Source organism: Xyrauchen texanus, chromosome 9 (genome assembly GCF_025860055.1).
Source record: "Xyrauchen texanus isolate HMW12.3.18 chromosome 9, RBS_HiC_50CHRs, whole genome shotgun sequence".
NCBI lineage: Eukaryota > Metazoa > Chordata > Actinopteri > Cypriniformes > Catostomidae > Xyrauchen > Xyrauchen texanus.
This window is the reverse complement of record NC_068284.1, coordinates 19,939,901-19,956,187: the sequence shown is the minus strand read 5'-3', so window position 1 is coordinate 19,956,187 and position 16,287 is coordinate 19,939,901.

Below are 16,287 nucleotides of genomic sequence, written 5' to 3'. Positions count from 1 at the left end.
TCTCTCTCCCTCACTCTGTATTCCCTTTAACTCCCTCGCTCCTCTCATCTTCCTGTGACTTAGTTAGCTGTGTGCAACAACTGGCAGACCTCTCCTCAGACTTCTCCTCTTCCCACGGCGAGTGTATCCTCCAGCACCTGCTCTCATTGAGAGGGGATCTTGTGTACTTGTGGCTGGAGGATGCTGACGGCACATGGTCTTGACGGCAGAGGTAACAGATTCACGGCACAGCAACCTGAAGGAAACGAAGACACGGAATCTTCAGCCTCCCCGGCTCACAGCGGACGAATCAGCGGCTTTGTGCTCAGTGGGAGCTGCTCTGTAGTGGGAGAGGAAGAGATCTATATGGTAAGCCTGCTTCAGTGGAGTAAGGATGTGTGCCTGTTTTCTTACTTTGCTTTTGTTCCTTTTGTGACTGCTCACAATATCATGGGGCCATGGGTATTGGGTGAGCTGATTTGTCACTGTGCTACAGATTTGTGTAATCGTGCTACTATCGGGGCGGTGGATATTTTTTTCTGCTGGATTTGTCAACTGTGTTTGCCGTATTAACATATTCATGGGATCTTTGCTCCTTCAATTAAATGGCAATCACTGGCAAGCAGCAGGAGCCGTGTGTCAGTGAGCGTCTGTAATGATGTGTGAGCGGAATGAAGAGGAGCTTCACAAGAAAAAAAAGCTTCTCTTTCCCCCTCTGTTACATTTTGTCTCCTTTTTTCTTTTCTTTGTCCTCTCTTTTTCCACCCCACATCATGTTTTATTTTTTGTCCCTTTCAAATGCTCCAAAATGGAGGGAAAAGTCACAAAAGGAATGGGACAGTCACTCTGACTCTGGTTGATGCACCTGCTGCAGGGAAATGGTTATGCCAGTGGAAACAAACAAGTTGAAGACAAAATACATAGATTTGCATTATCTGTGCTATGTATTTGTGTCTGGCCAGTCTGGAAGATGTTGTCCAAAGCAGATCTACCATGGGAACCTGGCATGGACATGGTTGTGTGCATGTTTTGAGGGCATTGTGGGAAGGGTGGTTGGGAAGTCTGGGTCTTTTAGATTTGTCAGGGCTGTCCAAATAAGATAAGAATGGAGTTTGTGTTTGACAAGCTTGTTTCTATTATATCCAGGTTTCATGCCAATATTATGGTAGCCACAATGTGTGGAGAATTGCTTTTGGTGATAATATACATGCTACATGTTTTGATATTATACAAATAGATGTTTTGTGTAAGAATTCAGACATAATTTTTATAAGCATTAGCAGATGGGTGTGTCTGAAAGGGTTTGTGTTTAGAGCATTTTAAATAGCCATAATTCATGTTCACTCTGCGTTTTGAATGTAGTGTGTATTAATTATAATGTGTTGACTTTATATAGAAAGGATGGGGCTTCTTTTGTCATGTAGTCAATCGCCTCTGTTAACTGTTTATTCTCTGACATTTTTTAAATCCCCAATGATTTGCTTTTTAGAAAGCTGCCATAACACTAGCAAACAAATATGCATATTCATAATTTGACACAATGACATCCTCCATAATCGAAAATTATTTGTTTTGCTAAAAAAAAAGAAGAAGCAAAAAATGGAAAACAATGTAATACTTTGGTTCCACGTGAGTACAAAAGTGTCTATGAATGAACTCGACAATGCTTGAAAAATGCATGTTCTGATTTCTAGCCACTTCCATTTGGGAGCTGTTGCACCCCTAAGAAAACGAGAGCCATAATAACAGTCGTTGTTTCCCGTTTCTGACAGCCACCATTGCATTCCCTTTCCCCCCCAAACGATCTGTAATTTGCTTCCCGCTGCTAATGGATAATCTGTATGACTCTTCTTCTTTATCTCTCTCTTTCTCTCCCTCCCTGAATGTGTATGATGAAAATGTGAGACTTTGAAGGTGACAGTGATTGACTATAAATGTGGTGTGCAATAAGCAATGTAAAATATATGGTGAAGAGAATTTTTGACAATGCTTATGAAAGACTATGCAAGAGTCTCAAGACTGATAATAAATCAGTCAGTAAGCTAATCCATTGCCTTACCTGTACTTTATTTTTTCCATCCATCCATCCATCCATCCATCTATCTAGATTGTCCCACCAATTGTGTTCTTTGGTTATCTTAGGCATTGCCAACTTTTAATTTCTACTCGTTTCATTGTCCCAGATATTGCTTGGATGTTTGAAAGTGTTGATGGAGCCGCCCCAGGGGCCGGGCCTAACTGTGGACAAGATGTGAGTTCCATGAGCCCCCTCTCCCAGGTAAGACAATCCCCTCACCATCTGCCTCTCCACATAACTAGTTAAACCCAGGGAAGGGCTGCATTTTACATGCAATATCCTAGTAGTTTCTCCCTCTCCTGCTCCAAATGCAAAGTGTGTTCATTTCTGTCTGCAGATGCAACCTTTGACGGGGGCCTTTCCTTGTGGTAAAGGGCATCTTCAATCAATTCCCCTAGAGAGAACACTCTGGTTTGGCCTAAGCCACTGTGGATGGCTGAAAGTCAGGCGAATTTCCCCCCTTTTTCTAAGGCTCTCTTCGGTGACGGGTATTCTTGGGTGGATAATACGGCTCTCGTTGTTATTGCTTAAGAATACGCGTAGTTGAGGAGAGTCATTTTCGACTGTGTCTTCGGGGAGATAACCTCCACTGGTCCCAAAACCTTCTTGCTGAGGGGTGCCTTTGTACTGTGGCTAGTGAAGAGAACACCCAAAGTGTCTTCTTTTGTGCTCCATTTATTTAGCAACTAGAAAGCAAATCATTTTCACTGTGGTCTTCTTGATTTCTGTGCTGCAAGCTTTTGTATTGCCTTTGTATTGTCTTTGCTGCAACAGGACACAGAGAGAGCTTGTTTGTCAAAGCTATATCCTCTCAGGGTACCGCAAAGAACGTTATTGTCTCCACCTACATTGTGCCACCCGTTCTGGAAAAGTGCCGTTTTATGTACCACAATCCAACGAGTGATATTTTGCATTTCACACAATTTTTGTGAGTGTGTGATTTTAGTGTGTAAGTGTGTGTGTGTGTGTGTGAGGTTTGGGGGGGGGGGGCAGCATTTATTTTTGCTCTCTTCAGGGAGTGTTATAGTGTACACATGCCTGATTGCCTGGCTGATAGGAATGCATTTACTGGTCTTTATTGTTAGTCCCGAGCACCAGCGGGAGCCCCAGACGGCATGGGGTGTTCACACAGATTGATTTTGAGATGGCATTAGGCATACAGTTTTTAGAATTCAGCTGACAGCAATGGGAGTCTAAAGAGGCTTCGCTAAGAAAGGGGAGGGGCTTCAAGCCTAATTACAAAACACTACTAAATAGAAGCAACATAATAGATGGCAAAACAGAAATCAGGCTTTTATTTCTGGTTACACAGCATTAACCACACAGCATTACTAGCAATTAATGGCAGTATATTCTGATTGAAGAATGGACAGTTTCTCGGATCTAATATCTTTTTTTCTGCCAGATAAAGGCAAACCTAGAAATACAATTATTTTTAAAACCTCTTATTAATTTTCATTGACTGCTCAGATGGCTGAGTTAGCTTATGCTGGTGAAAGCCATTGAGGCCTATGGCAATAGTCCGTGTTTGCAGAGATGTCTCATTTAAAGCAATGATGCCCATTTCTCAGCATTTATCCCAAGTTACTGTCTATCAATGAAAATTATGTTATTTTTAAACACAGTTCTAGGCATCTGTTGTTTGGCTGAATGTTGTTGAATGTAAAAAAATGTTTAATGCCTTCACCAGCTTTAAAAAACAAATTTGAAACTTTATATAAAAAATGACTTCAAAAGCAAACTAGCATGCTCTCTGCTTAGAAAAACATGTTGTTTGTAATATATAAATAATCTATGTGTGGGTTGAAGATGTAATTGTTACACATAGCTGTTAAGAAATATTTGATTTTCACTGCATAGCTTGCTTCTTTTATTCTCTGCTTTAAAAAGGCCTACAAGACATGGAGGAAAAATGCAAATAGCCTGCTACTCTGTTTTAGGCATAATACCCACAGACATTGTGAAAATAACTAGAGGCTTATGAAATTAAGAGCTGTTCATTAAAAGTCCCCAGTCCAGAAAACAAAATATATTAAGCATGTTATTATACGGCCTTGTGATCTATTACTTTAGTACTATTATACATATTACAGGTTTGGATTGTGGACTTCTGTAATACTCAAGGTATATTATATTACATTATATAATACTCAAGGAATATTATATTATAAAGATTAGCCAACAAACAATTGTTTGGGTGTGCTTTTGTAAAATGTGAACGGCTTTAGATTATTAGATTCAATTCTTTATATTTATTATTTTCAGGATTTCATTTAAATGTAATTTCTTACTGATGCACATTCACATTATATTAGTGTAAGTAAATATTTTGTGCTGTCTAGTAAAATACCTAACCTGGTGGTTAGGTAATTTTACTAGACACTGAACATGCCTTTATCCTTAAGTCATGACAAATGTTGTGTCCAATGATCATCTGAATCCGTAAATAAACTCTACATTAAAAAAGTCCACAACATTGTTTTCAATTTGTTACAACTTGAAAAGTTTACTCTGCCTTCCCCGTTTCCTCTCTCTTTGCTAATAGCTTTCATACACCTGTATCTGTGTAGGTGTACTCTTTGCAGTATGATTACTGCTCCATCCCACTGAGTTAATTTCAGCCTTGGGGAGGGGAAAAATACAAAATAACCCATGGAAATTTCACTAGTTTCCTAAATAATGACTTGTTCTGGTGCTCTCTGTGGTGTAGACAGACACATTAGTGGAGGTGTTTAAGCATTTTGTTGCAGGAAAGCATTTCAAATCCATTTGAACTTATTCAGCTTAGAGACTTTTATCATGATGCATTCCCCTCTTGTGCTGCTATCAACAACAGCCAGGTACCCTCTGTCTCACTATAATGACACTTTAAAAACTAATCTATTTTTGTGTGTGTGTGAGACAGACACCCTTAGAGAGAAAACTGAATCAAGCATTCCATTTCAAAAAGCAGTTTGGGGGAAAGAGATTGCGCTATGGGGAAAAGAACCCCTTTAAAATGCAACTCTTTGATCAAAATACTTCTTACAAATGTTATGTATTTTGGTGTAGGATATGTATTGCACACTTGCGCTGTAAAACGCTGATTTGATTTAAAGGAATTCCCAGAAATAATCTGAAAGATTTTTGTCTAGTAAATGCTACTTTGCATTTTGTATAGACAAACATGATTTAGACTAGACAGGTGTTAGCGCACACTCCAAAGTCTCTGCATACTTCACTAAGCTTGAAGCTCCACTATCAGCTCATCCATATGGTACAAGAATGGTGTTAATGTGTGCGTTCTGTGTTTTTTATCCCTTATGAAGGAGGAAATGCTGGATACCTTTACACAAACCTTTAGTTGGCCTGCTACCCTCATCCACTTTCTGTAGGGGTCAACATATACACTCACTGAGCACATTATTAGGAGCACTATGGTCCAAATAAAGTTCCCGACATGGTCTTTTGCTGTTGTAGCCCATCCGCCTCAAGGTTCAACATTTTGTGCATTCTGAGATGCTATTCTGCTCACTACAATTGAACAAAGTGGTCAACTGAGTTACAGCAGCCTTTCTGTGTACTCGAACCAGTCTGGCCATTCTCCCTTGACCTCTCTCATCAATAAGGTGTTTCCGTCAACAGAACTGCCACTCACTGGATGTTTTTTGTTTTTGTCACCATTCTGAGTAAAGTCTAGAGATTACTGTGCGTGGAAAATCTCAGGAGATCAGCAGTTACAGAAATACTCAAACCAGCCCATCTGGCACCATCAGCCACATTTTAAATCACTGAAATCATATTTTCTTCCCCCATTCTGATGGCTGATGTGAACATAAACTGAACCTACTAGCCCGTATCTGCACGATTTTATGCATTGCACTGCTGCAACACAATTGTCTGATTAGATAATCACATGAATAAGTAGGTGTACAGGTGTTCCTTATAAAGTGCTCATTGACTGCAAGCCCAAGTCCAAGTTGATTCAAAAAAGTCAAAAGACACTGCTATTCAAGTCAAGGAAACCATGTTTAAGGGTCATCAGTGTTGTAGTCGAGACCAGCTAATCCGAGTGTAAGTCCAGTCTGTGACTAGAGTAGGTTGAGTTCGAGTCAAAACCAAGACCAGAGAGGGCCTAGTCCGAGTATGACTTAGACCAGTAAAGGCTGAGTCTAAGACAATTTTTTATGAATGTATTAAATGTATAATTTAAAGGACTATTGACTCTAGGCGCATATATCAAATAAACCTAATTCATTTTTTGCTTAACCTTATGTTGGTTAAACAATATTACCAGTTGAGAATAAAAATTAAATAAATGACATGTCAGTGTTATCAAAATGTCAGTGAAAAACTCAAATTAAAGGTTTAAAGTGCCTTAGTGTTAATGTGGCTTAGCATGGCAATGCAAACTACCAGCTTCTGTATACTATTATATTCCATTCAAGTCAAGAAAACATTTCAGCTTTACAAAATACAGTATTTCTGTACTATAACTCAAATGGGTCTATAAACAAACAATAATGTAATAAATATGACAATGTTTATGCAGAAAGTGAATATAATCATTTACATACAATTTGTTAACAATTTCCTCAATCACACATCTATATTTCATTCACTATAAGTTGAGTAAGCATTTATGCTTTTACCTGCAAGATTTCATCTTGGGGTATGCATAGAAACTTTTTTTTTTTTTTTTACATAAATTATTAAATTCTAATGACATTGAGAGAAATATTCTTACATTTTCTTCCAGTACTTGTTCTAAAAGATTAGAGTCTGTTCAGACCAAGGCAGTGCAATGAACCGGGATACTACACGTATGTCTCCAAGATGTCTATTTTAGAACTTTTCACTTGGAAAGCATCTAACATCTGCTAAACATCTTTAAAAGTTATCATTCAACAATCATCTAAATCATAAATGTCTCAAAAACATTTGCTGAATGTCTTATTGACATCCAAGACATACTTATTGACATATGTCTTATAGCAGATAATGTAAAATAGACATATTCCAGACAGGGGCAACGCCAGAAATCTCTAAATGAGTGGACCATGGTGAAACAGGGTGGACCTCTATTCTGTGGCTAAGTTCACTGTGAATTCCTCAGCCTTTATGAGTCAGTATTCGCTCATTTACCTAATACTTAATAACAATAATTATTTTGTTTTTTGTTTTATAATCATTAAGTTTGTTATTAGAAATTTACCTTAATAGGTCGATGCAATTGTAATTGGGCTGTCTATGCGTTGAGTTGAATAAAGCACTCGACTGACATATTTGGTGACTTCATGCCTTTGGGGGATTTTATTCTGTTTAAACACATTGAAATGCTCACGCATGTTCCACCACAACTCGGCTGGCACAAATCTTAATCTTTATGTATAAACAATATAGGACAGGTATACAACAATTACACATATTATTTAAAATATAAAGTCTGTACACATTGAAAAGCAGTGGTCAGTCTCAATAATCATGCTCACGCATGTTGAATAATTAGGATGAACATTTAATCAAACATTGCTACACATAAAACATGGTAGCTTGAGAAGAGAGCATACAATACACTTTCATACATGACAAAACAAAATACATGTCAATGTTAACCCCCAAAATAATATTGTTTCCACAACAACCACTCTCTTGGCTGGCACGAATCTCAGTGACCCAACTGGAACCAGTTTTCTACCAGCCAATGGGTGGAGTGCAGTTTAAATGGAATTCCCAAGTGGAAGTGGAAACACCTTTCTTACCCTGTTACATTGAAAAATTAACTGGCCATAGAAATAAATACAATAAATTAAAATAATAGATAATTGCAATAAACATTATTATAGACACTTCATTATAGACAAAGGGACATTGAATAAATTATATTAATATATTTGGATCATTGGAAAGCCATTGTACGCTGTTTTAGAGGATTAAAAAAGTATGAAAAATGGCATTGAAATCAACTGGCAATCTCCACAGTCTGTGCATACAACGTGATAAAATTGGTCTAAAGATAAATCTAAATTTACATAATACAGTAGAACGTTTTATTGGCCTTATTTGATAATCATAATAGCAATAGAAAGATTATCTTACTAAACAGATTTCTTTAGGCATATGTGAGTAAAAAGACCCTGCAGTTTAAAACTTATAAATAGACCTAAATAAATAAAATACATTTATCAAAGGATGTCAGAGTGAGTGTGCAATGAGAGATTGCCTTCATTCTGTTTAGAAAGATCTATGAGTAGTTCAGTACCGATGTCTGTCATTTTAATCCTGTTCTTTGTGCATTTGTTCAATTTGTTATGATGTGATGCTCATTGGGTACATTCATGTTACATGCACTCCTTGTGTCACTTTTATTCATCTCTATAAGTTGAGCAAAACAGCTTACCAAAGCCCTAATTATTTATTTAACTGAATTCTGTAATAGCATTTTGGCACCTCAACATGGTTACAAACAACTTCCAGATTTGTTAGTATTTCTACCTTTGGACCATATAGCTCCCTTAACGAATCATTTAAGTTCAACTTTATAATGAGCAATCTGTGTGCTGGTTTGGTATGCAGGCTTTACTCCATTATAAAATAACGAACAACGTCAGTTAAGATGATCGTAAAGGCTTAAGTTGCAATGTTATCGGGAAACCCAGTGTTGGCTATTTCCCCAAAGATCGAATCTTTAAAATCTGACAGACCACTCTCCTTTGGATGATGTTCTGGACCTTGAGAAGCTGCTGCAATGTCACAAAATAATTATTTTGATTAGTAGTCTATGTAAAATAAGAGGTCTGGTGAAAAACGCAAGATAATCAGATGTTCTATTTAGCAGCTGTCCTATAGATTTGGTGAATCTTACATTCAAATGGAGGCTAAAGAGTAGACAAGCACATAAGCGAAACTTCTTGTTCAAGAACCATTTCTGAGGTTGTAGCTACTGAATTATGACACATATGACAATTCTCTCTGTCATATGAATGTCCTTGCATCCTGAGATGGTCTGAGATCATATTCAGCATTCTCATAAATTACACCAATCCTGTAAATTGTTCCCAGATTTCGAACAGGAAAGAAATAGTGAGAACTAGTCATATGCTTGTGTTCCATGAGACACAATGTGCCAATATACCTCTAAGCACACAGTGAATCAGAGACACGCATCAATGGCTTCTCTTTCGTCTGTTTTCCAAGTGTGCTTCTTCAAATGCTTGTATTTATATCTAACAGCATTTCTTGTCATTTGTCACTCCGAGAAGTCTTAAAGGTCGTCTACCACACAGTTGCGGGTTGAAGATGATCAAAATTACCTGCTAATTTCATACCCTCACATGTCATCAGAAACATCTACCACACTCCCACATAAAATAATAATAATAAATTGAGACAAAGCATGGATAAATTTTCTTGGTGCTAAGTGCAGTAAGCGGATCTGTCTACAGGCATGACTGTAGAGAGCTGCGTAGCGCAGAGAAAATGGGCGACTTGGTAAGAAGCATGCAGCAACCCATTTCAGTTCACCATAATCATATCACACTTTTTATTTGAAATAAAATCCTGATGCTGTTTTAATGTGTGAGAAACTGCTGCAAATTTTTCAGTGAGATTTCAGTCCGAACTTATTGGACTGAATCGATTCAAACCTTTTTGCTCACCTGTTTGCCCAATTCGCTGAAAATAACTGATTCAATATAATTATTTATTTGTGAACTAGGCATCACTAGTTCTGAATATATGCAACAGACTGAAATGCGGGACATGATCTCTGATATTGTCAGTCAAAAATATTAGATAAGTCAAAGCTTTCACTGTATATTTTTTGAAAAGGGACTCAACTGGACTCGGAGTTAAATCAGTGTCCATGACAAGACTAAGACCATAAAAATATGGTCTTGGACTCTGACTAGAGATGCTTAAGGCTATTAATGCAACTAATGTTTTCGTGAAACAGCCGTTAGTCTTGTGCTGTTGTGGCGCATAAAAGCTCTCAACAGAGCCATGCAGGCCTCATGGTCAAGTGGCTACACTTAAACATTTGAATGCACTGAAAAGGCAACAAAACTGTGTTTCGCTCATCTCTTTCTCTGCGTAACTGCCTCGCTCGCTCTACCTTCCCCTTTCCACTTGCTCTCGTATAAGCTTTGACCTTTTGATTCATAATCATCTCCTGGGGACAGCACACAGAGCCTTTGTTTACTTCATCATCAGGACCACCTTCAGACAAGACCCCCCTCCCCCTCCCCCTGACCCTCCTCTCCCCTCTCCATGCTGGTCATATCTTTAATTATTCTGTGATAATTAGTCCAGCAGGGCATTTTCATCTGCATTGATATATGTGCGGTTCAGGGAAGGACGCTTGCATTGTCAGTTTTAGAGTGTGCTTACGTGATCGGTATGCGTGCCATCTGCCCTCAAATTGCCTTCGACAGTTTCACTGTGGAATAAATAAACGGAGGCCTATCGGCACAAAATAAAAAAGCAAATCAATTATCTGCACTGCTGCAGCTCTTTTACAGAGCAATACACATTTAGCATGTAGCCGAGACTCTCCATGATAAACAATCTGCCATGATTTTGCTGGTGATTTTTCAAGTGATATGAGATTGACTCAAATGTTTTTAAAACAACAGCAGAACTGAAAATTAAAAGTGAAGTGTCTCATTTCTGTGCCACTAGTGCAAATAGAATTGCAAACACTCTGTTTGCCATTGGTCAATACTTCTGAGGGACATAAAAGGTGATGCCCATTCACTTTAATTGTAGGAAAAACAGTGCAATGAATGTGAACGGTGACTAAGACTAACCACCTGGTTTGGGGTGAGTACAGTTAATAATGACATAATTTCATATTTAGCTAATCTCATTGGAAGAAGCATTTTAACTTGTAACTTTTTAAAAACGCATTCATCATCAACATTCAGCTTTGCTACTTAAATGTCCTTAAAAAGCCCTGTTGTTTGTGACTTCACAGATATTTTAATCATGTTGTGTAGACTCAAATTGCAATTGAGATGTTGGAAAGGATCAACAGCTATTTCTGAGGTAGAATATGAGGACTCGATGCCTGATAAGTCAAAGTGTGAAATAAAACAGACTGGGAGAGGTAGTTCAGTCAGCCAGCTTTGTTTCATCCTCTAAAAGATTGACACCGATGGGAATTCCAGATCAACAGTTGCCAGATTTGTGTGCTTAGAGCTGACACATTGACACACATAGCAGTGCATCTCTCTGTTAAACAAATGGCTTGTTGAGCCGCGGCTGACTCCAAGATTAAATAAAAGCTTGCTTAAATCCTCTCAAGTAGAACAAACTCATTTTCTGTCAGCCAGACGAGTGACTGTTGTATTTGCTGCTAATCAACTTTCACACTTCAAACTCATTTCTAGAGCTAAGCATGCAGAATGCACCCCCCAAAACCACAGGAGCACTACTATTTCCTACTATCACATATTTTTGGATGGGGTTCAGCCAGCTGTTGTGTGTCCAGATGCCCACGCTTTGCACTTTTCTCACTTGCACTTTATCACTTTGACTGCCAGAGTAAGGAAGGTTTTGAAGATTGGTGTTAAACAGAAAGGTCAGGCTTGGATTGTGCATAGATCAGTTTTCAGGATACATCTAAATCTCACAGGATTGGCCAGAACACTGCAGAGAGAGTCTGTGCTGTTACAGTCATCTGGCATTGACTGGGTCAGCAACACTTCCATGCCCTCTAAATACTGCACAGAATTGATTAACAGGTATTTCTGTCTGGTTTCCAGTTGTTCAGCATCATAGTTTTTTCTTCCTCCATAGTAGTGAACAGCTTAGGAATGCAGGTTGTGCTCATCAGTGGTAGAAGACAACATGTTCTGAATGAGTTTGCCTATCTACTAGAATGGGGAAAGATTGAAATCTTGTAAACGGTTGGTCAAGATTATGTTCAACATATTTCAAATCAGCAATACTATTTTTCAGGCTGGTCTAGCTAATATTCCTGCACATTCTAGAGTTAGCTGACAGACATTGTCTCTATAAAAAGGTGATTGGCTCTTTTAACTGTCAGGAGGGACTTCCATTTCAAGAGCCGCCTTATTCAGTGTTACGATGTCTCCCATTCATATGTACACCAGTGACCTGTCTCATTCAAAACCATGCTTCTTAACTTGGTTAAATAGCAAGACTTCCTTGCTCAAACAACTTCAGCAGAAAGACCATGCCATATGACCATGGGTTTCAACCCACAAGATTTCCCAGTATAGGCTACACCATGTTACTCAATAGTTGCATCAGCAGCAGTTAATTAATATTTACACCTGAGCAAAGTTTACATCATATTTCATAAGCAGTCCCAGTACTGCCAGTCTTTATAGTGGATGAGGCTCCTTGTCACATACACTGAAGGAGTTCCACTGCACCAATTGCAGATGGAAACCTGCAAAATCTCCAGTGAGTTTGGGAATGAAGTGAAGAGGACTTCAAGGGCTGGTGCTTTTCTTGTTAACGTAACCCAAAGGTCAGACACAACCCGATCCCACCAATCCAGGTAGAGCTGCCGGCAAAGCTGTCCAACACTTCGCATTTTCTCTGCGACCCCAAATCCTTGACTGGCAGTCAAAACAGCCTTGAACAGTATCAGAGGTGTAGTTGACTGTCTGCCGTCCGTGCTTTGCAAACCAAGTCACCTTTAATCCTCTGCTAGCCTGAGTGGCCATATAAACTCACAGCAGTGTTGCCTTCAATCCCGATGCTTTTTGACAGAACAGAGCCCAGGCCTAAAGTTTAGGCTCTGCTTACTTGGGAGAAATAAGGAGATGGTGAGAACCAGTTCAGAGCTCAGCCAAACAGTGCTGAGTTTGGATGCATCTGAAGACAAGCAGACACAGCTCGGATCTGCCTTAGCCTGAACTTTCACTGTTATATTTCAAAAACTTTTCACTTCCAGTGTCAAATGGAATAAAGCAGAGATGACAACACATATGATATTGTAAGATCAGATATTTAAAGATAAAATATACAATTTAAACACAAACTCTCAGGCAGGGCTCAAAATTAATACTTAACAAGCACTGAATGCAGGTAAAATTGCATTTCAGCCAGTAACTTTATAAGGAACTGTAACATTACATGGTGTAAATCACAATGTTAGAAAGATGTAATATTATGCCTGATTGTCTGACATATGCTGATTAAAGTGATGTGAGCAACTCAAATAAAATGCATGCAAATAGTTTACTACAGAAAACATCTGTGACAACTCACACCTCTCTTACAACTTTTACCTCAGTGCAAAATTTACCATCATTATTTTACATAGGATGCCTAAAGTGCCAAACTCCATGTGGCATCACTTGGCATCAAACTGTATGTATAATATTCCTCACATTAAACCACCAACATAAAAATTTGAGGAACAAAATCTTGATTTGTCTTCTAGTTTTGTTTTCATTTGGCAATACATCACCTTTGCTGTGGTTATTTCTAAAGGACCATAAACTGTGAAATGACTGATTGGCTCTCGTCCCAGTGATGTGTGGCCTCTCTGTTTTCACATGCCATCCTTTGTTTCCACCAAAGATACGCTCTTGGATTCTCACTTTATGTTTCAGACCTCAGCAGAACAGTGGAGGGAAAATAAAAGACTCTAAATGTTTAATGCTTCACCAACAACGGAGAATAGGAAGTTATTATAAAATGTCATGCATTTCAAAGCCCAACATTTCATTCAATCTGAATTTTTACAGACCAGTCATTTATGTGAATTAATTTATCAATTCTTTGCAATGACTGTGAAGCTGTGGTTCCTCCTGGAACAATATTTAAGTATACTTATCTGTTGTTTTGTCATATCAGAAATAGTTATGGTTTCCAATTTTCTTTTTGTTTTGGATATCTGCCAAGTTCTACACAGGCAGTGTGTTGCCAGACGGCAGGCATTTTCAATCCAGAATGCTGAAACCTACTGTGGTTGGCAGAAAAGAAAAACATTTGAAGCTTGACATTTGTTAATGCTTAGTCCTAATCCATGGAAGACATGAATGTAGAACAAAGAAATTGAATACAGATAACTAGGAATTCTATAATTTCTCAAAACAGCTGCAGTGTGACTGTTCAGAGTGCAGATATAAAGAAAGAGTGAAGACAACAAGAAAAAAGCAAGAAAGAAAAAAGAAATGAACAAGTACAGTACAACTCTTAAAATCATGACAACAAAGTCTGGGCTGGGAACTGTTGAAAGAGCAGTAATTTTCCATGCAGGCCCAAAACTCTTTTCAAATACATCAAATGTTTTGTGTGACAAACATTATTTACAGAGGTTTTCTGAGGTGCTCAACAAGAAAAAACTAAAGCAAAAGGGGGGAAAAAAGAAAAGTGACTGCCTTTTTTCTCTTCCCTGTTGCGACTCTGTCACAGGAGGTAGCCTGTTAAATGTAGGAAACCGTTTTTGTGTTTCTCTCTCTCTGACTGCCAAACAACTCTATTTGTCGTTCCCTTTTGAACAGTTGCCTATCGGATCAAAGCATGCATGAAAGTGTGCAGGTTAGTTAAAACCAGAAATGTGATGAACCACATTCCATCTGCACATACATGCACATAGGATAGAGTCACTAAGGATTGCATCAATCTGATGATGATGATGCAATGGGGTTGTGTAAAATGTATGCAAGACTGCAAATGAAAGGGACCTGTTGATGCTGAAAAAATCAAATAATATTTTAACCCATAAAAAGGTAAAATATAAGCACACAGAATTAATTTTATAATTAGTAATAGAAAGATATATTGGCTGACTATTTGGCCATTTTAAGATTATTGTCATTGGCCGGTAACCATAACTGCTTGGCTGATCATGAAGTGGTATTTCACTTATTAAACAGCAAAAACTACTGACAACCTTGTCTATGGATAGTGCACGTTTTGTATTTTCCAATATTTTTTAGTGAATTTTGAGTAAATATTATGAAAAATAAGTGTTCATGTAGTTCAATTCAGCAATTTTGTATACATCTTACTTGCTATACATTTAGGGGAGGCCGGGGCTATTTGTCACAAGCACTATATCTCAGTAACGTTGCGATTTGGAGTCATACATTCAATTGGGCAAATGTGTACTTTCTCTAGCAAATGTTCTGTGTACTGGTTTGAAACACCTACTTTAAAACCCCCTTACATTAGAATAGTTTTTGTGAATTCTATCCCCAAAGAAAATTTTCGTTACATTTTTATTATAGCTCTTTGGAAAACAATCAAAGGCAATGGTCAACTATATTTTGAAGACAAATTTTTAACAAAAGGTTTAAATGTCTTTTTAGGACAAAGGTATTTTTAATGAAAGTCAGGTTGATGCATGTCACATGTGGTTTAAATGACATAAATGTATACAATTTATAATTTATGATATTTGTTATGACAATGTCTAATCAAGCTGCCTTCCCTTTGAAAATGAAAAGACACTAATCTGTTGTCAGCTTTGCTACTGCCCAAGGACTGAAATAATTTCTCTTTCAGCACACAAACACTGTGTGACGAGAATCAATCAAAAGCTGATTCACCGAATTGGCTGACATGGAGGAGAGGAGAACTGGAGCCAAGTGTGTCGTCTGTTGCCAGAGTCAGTATGCGTGATGACATTGCTGTGCTGGGTTCTGGTACGTGCGTTGTATATGCTAGAGCACTGGCTCTGTACTACTACAGCTGGTTGATTATAATGGTATTCTGACCCCTGCTGATTCTAGAGGATCCAGAATCCCTCTGATCAGTTAGATGCCTCGGGCTTATCAGCTCTCAGCATGAGGAGGCTGCTATCCCAAACATAAATATTAGATTTGAAAAAATATAGGGCGAATATCAATCTAAGATAGGGCAAACAAAAAATCCTGTTGGGGGTGGGGGTTAAAAGCTTTGTTTTATTTTGGAATGATTAATTCTATGCTGTTGTTATTTATGTGAAATACACAATTATGTACTGAAAATACTCTATGCAAAGTGCACTAAACTGCATTTGTGCTCTGACTGTGTTTCTAACGAGTGACAAAAATAATTGTCTTGTGATAAAGACTAATGTTGTGTTGAATGATCATAATGAGTGAGAAAAATAATTGCCTTGCCGTAAAGCATAACATTGTGTTGAACGGTAAGCAGACACTGCCAAATGTTCTTGAGGTGCAAACATACACACACACACACACAACGCATACTCAGACCTGCAGGCACACGCACACACACTTACACTCACCAGTGAGAAGCTCAGCTCCAGAGTTACAGTTTTT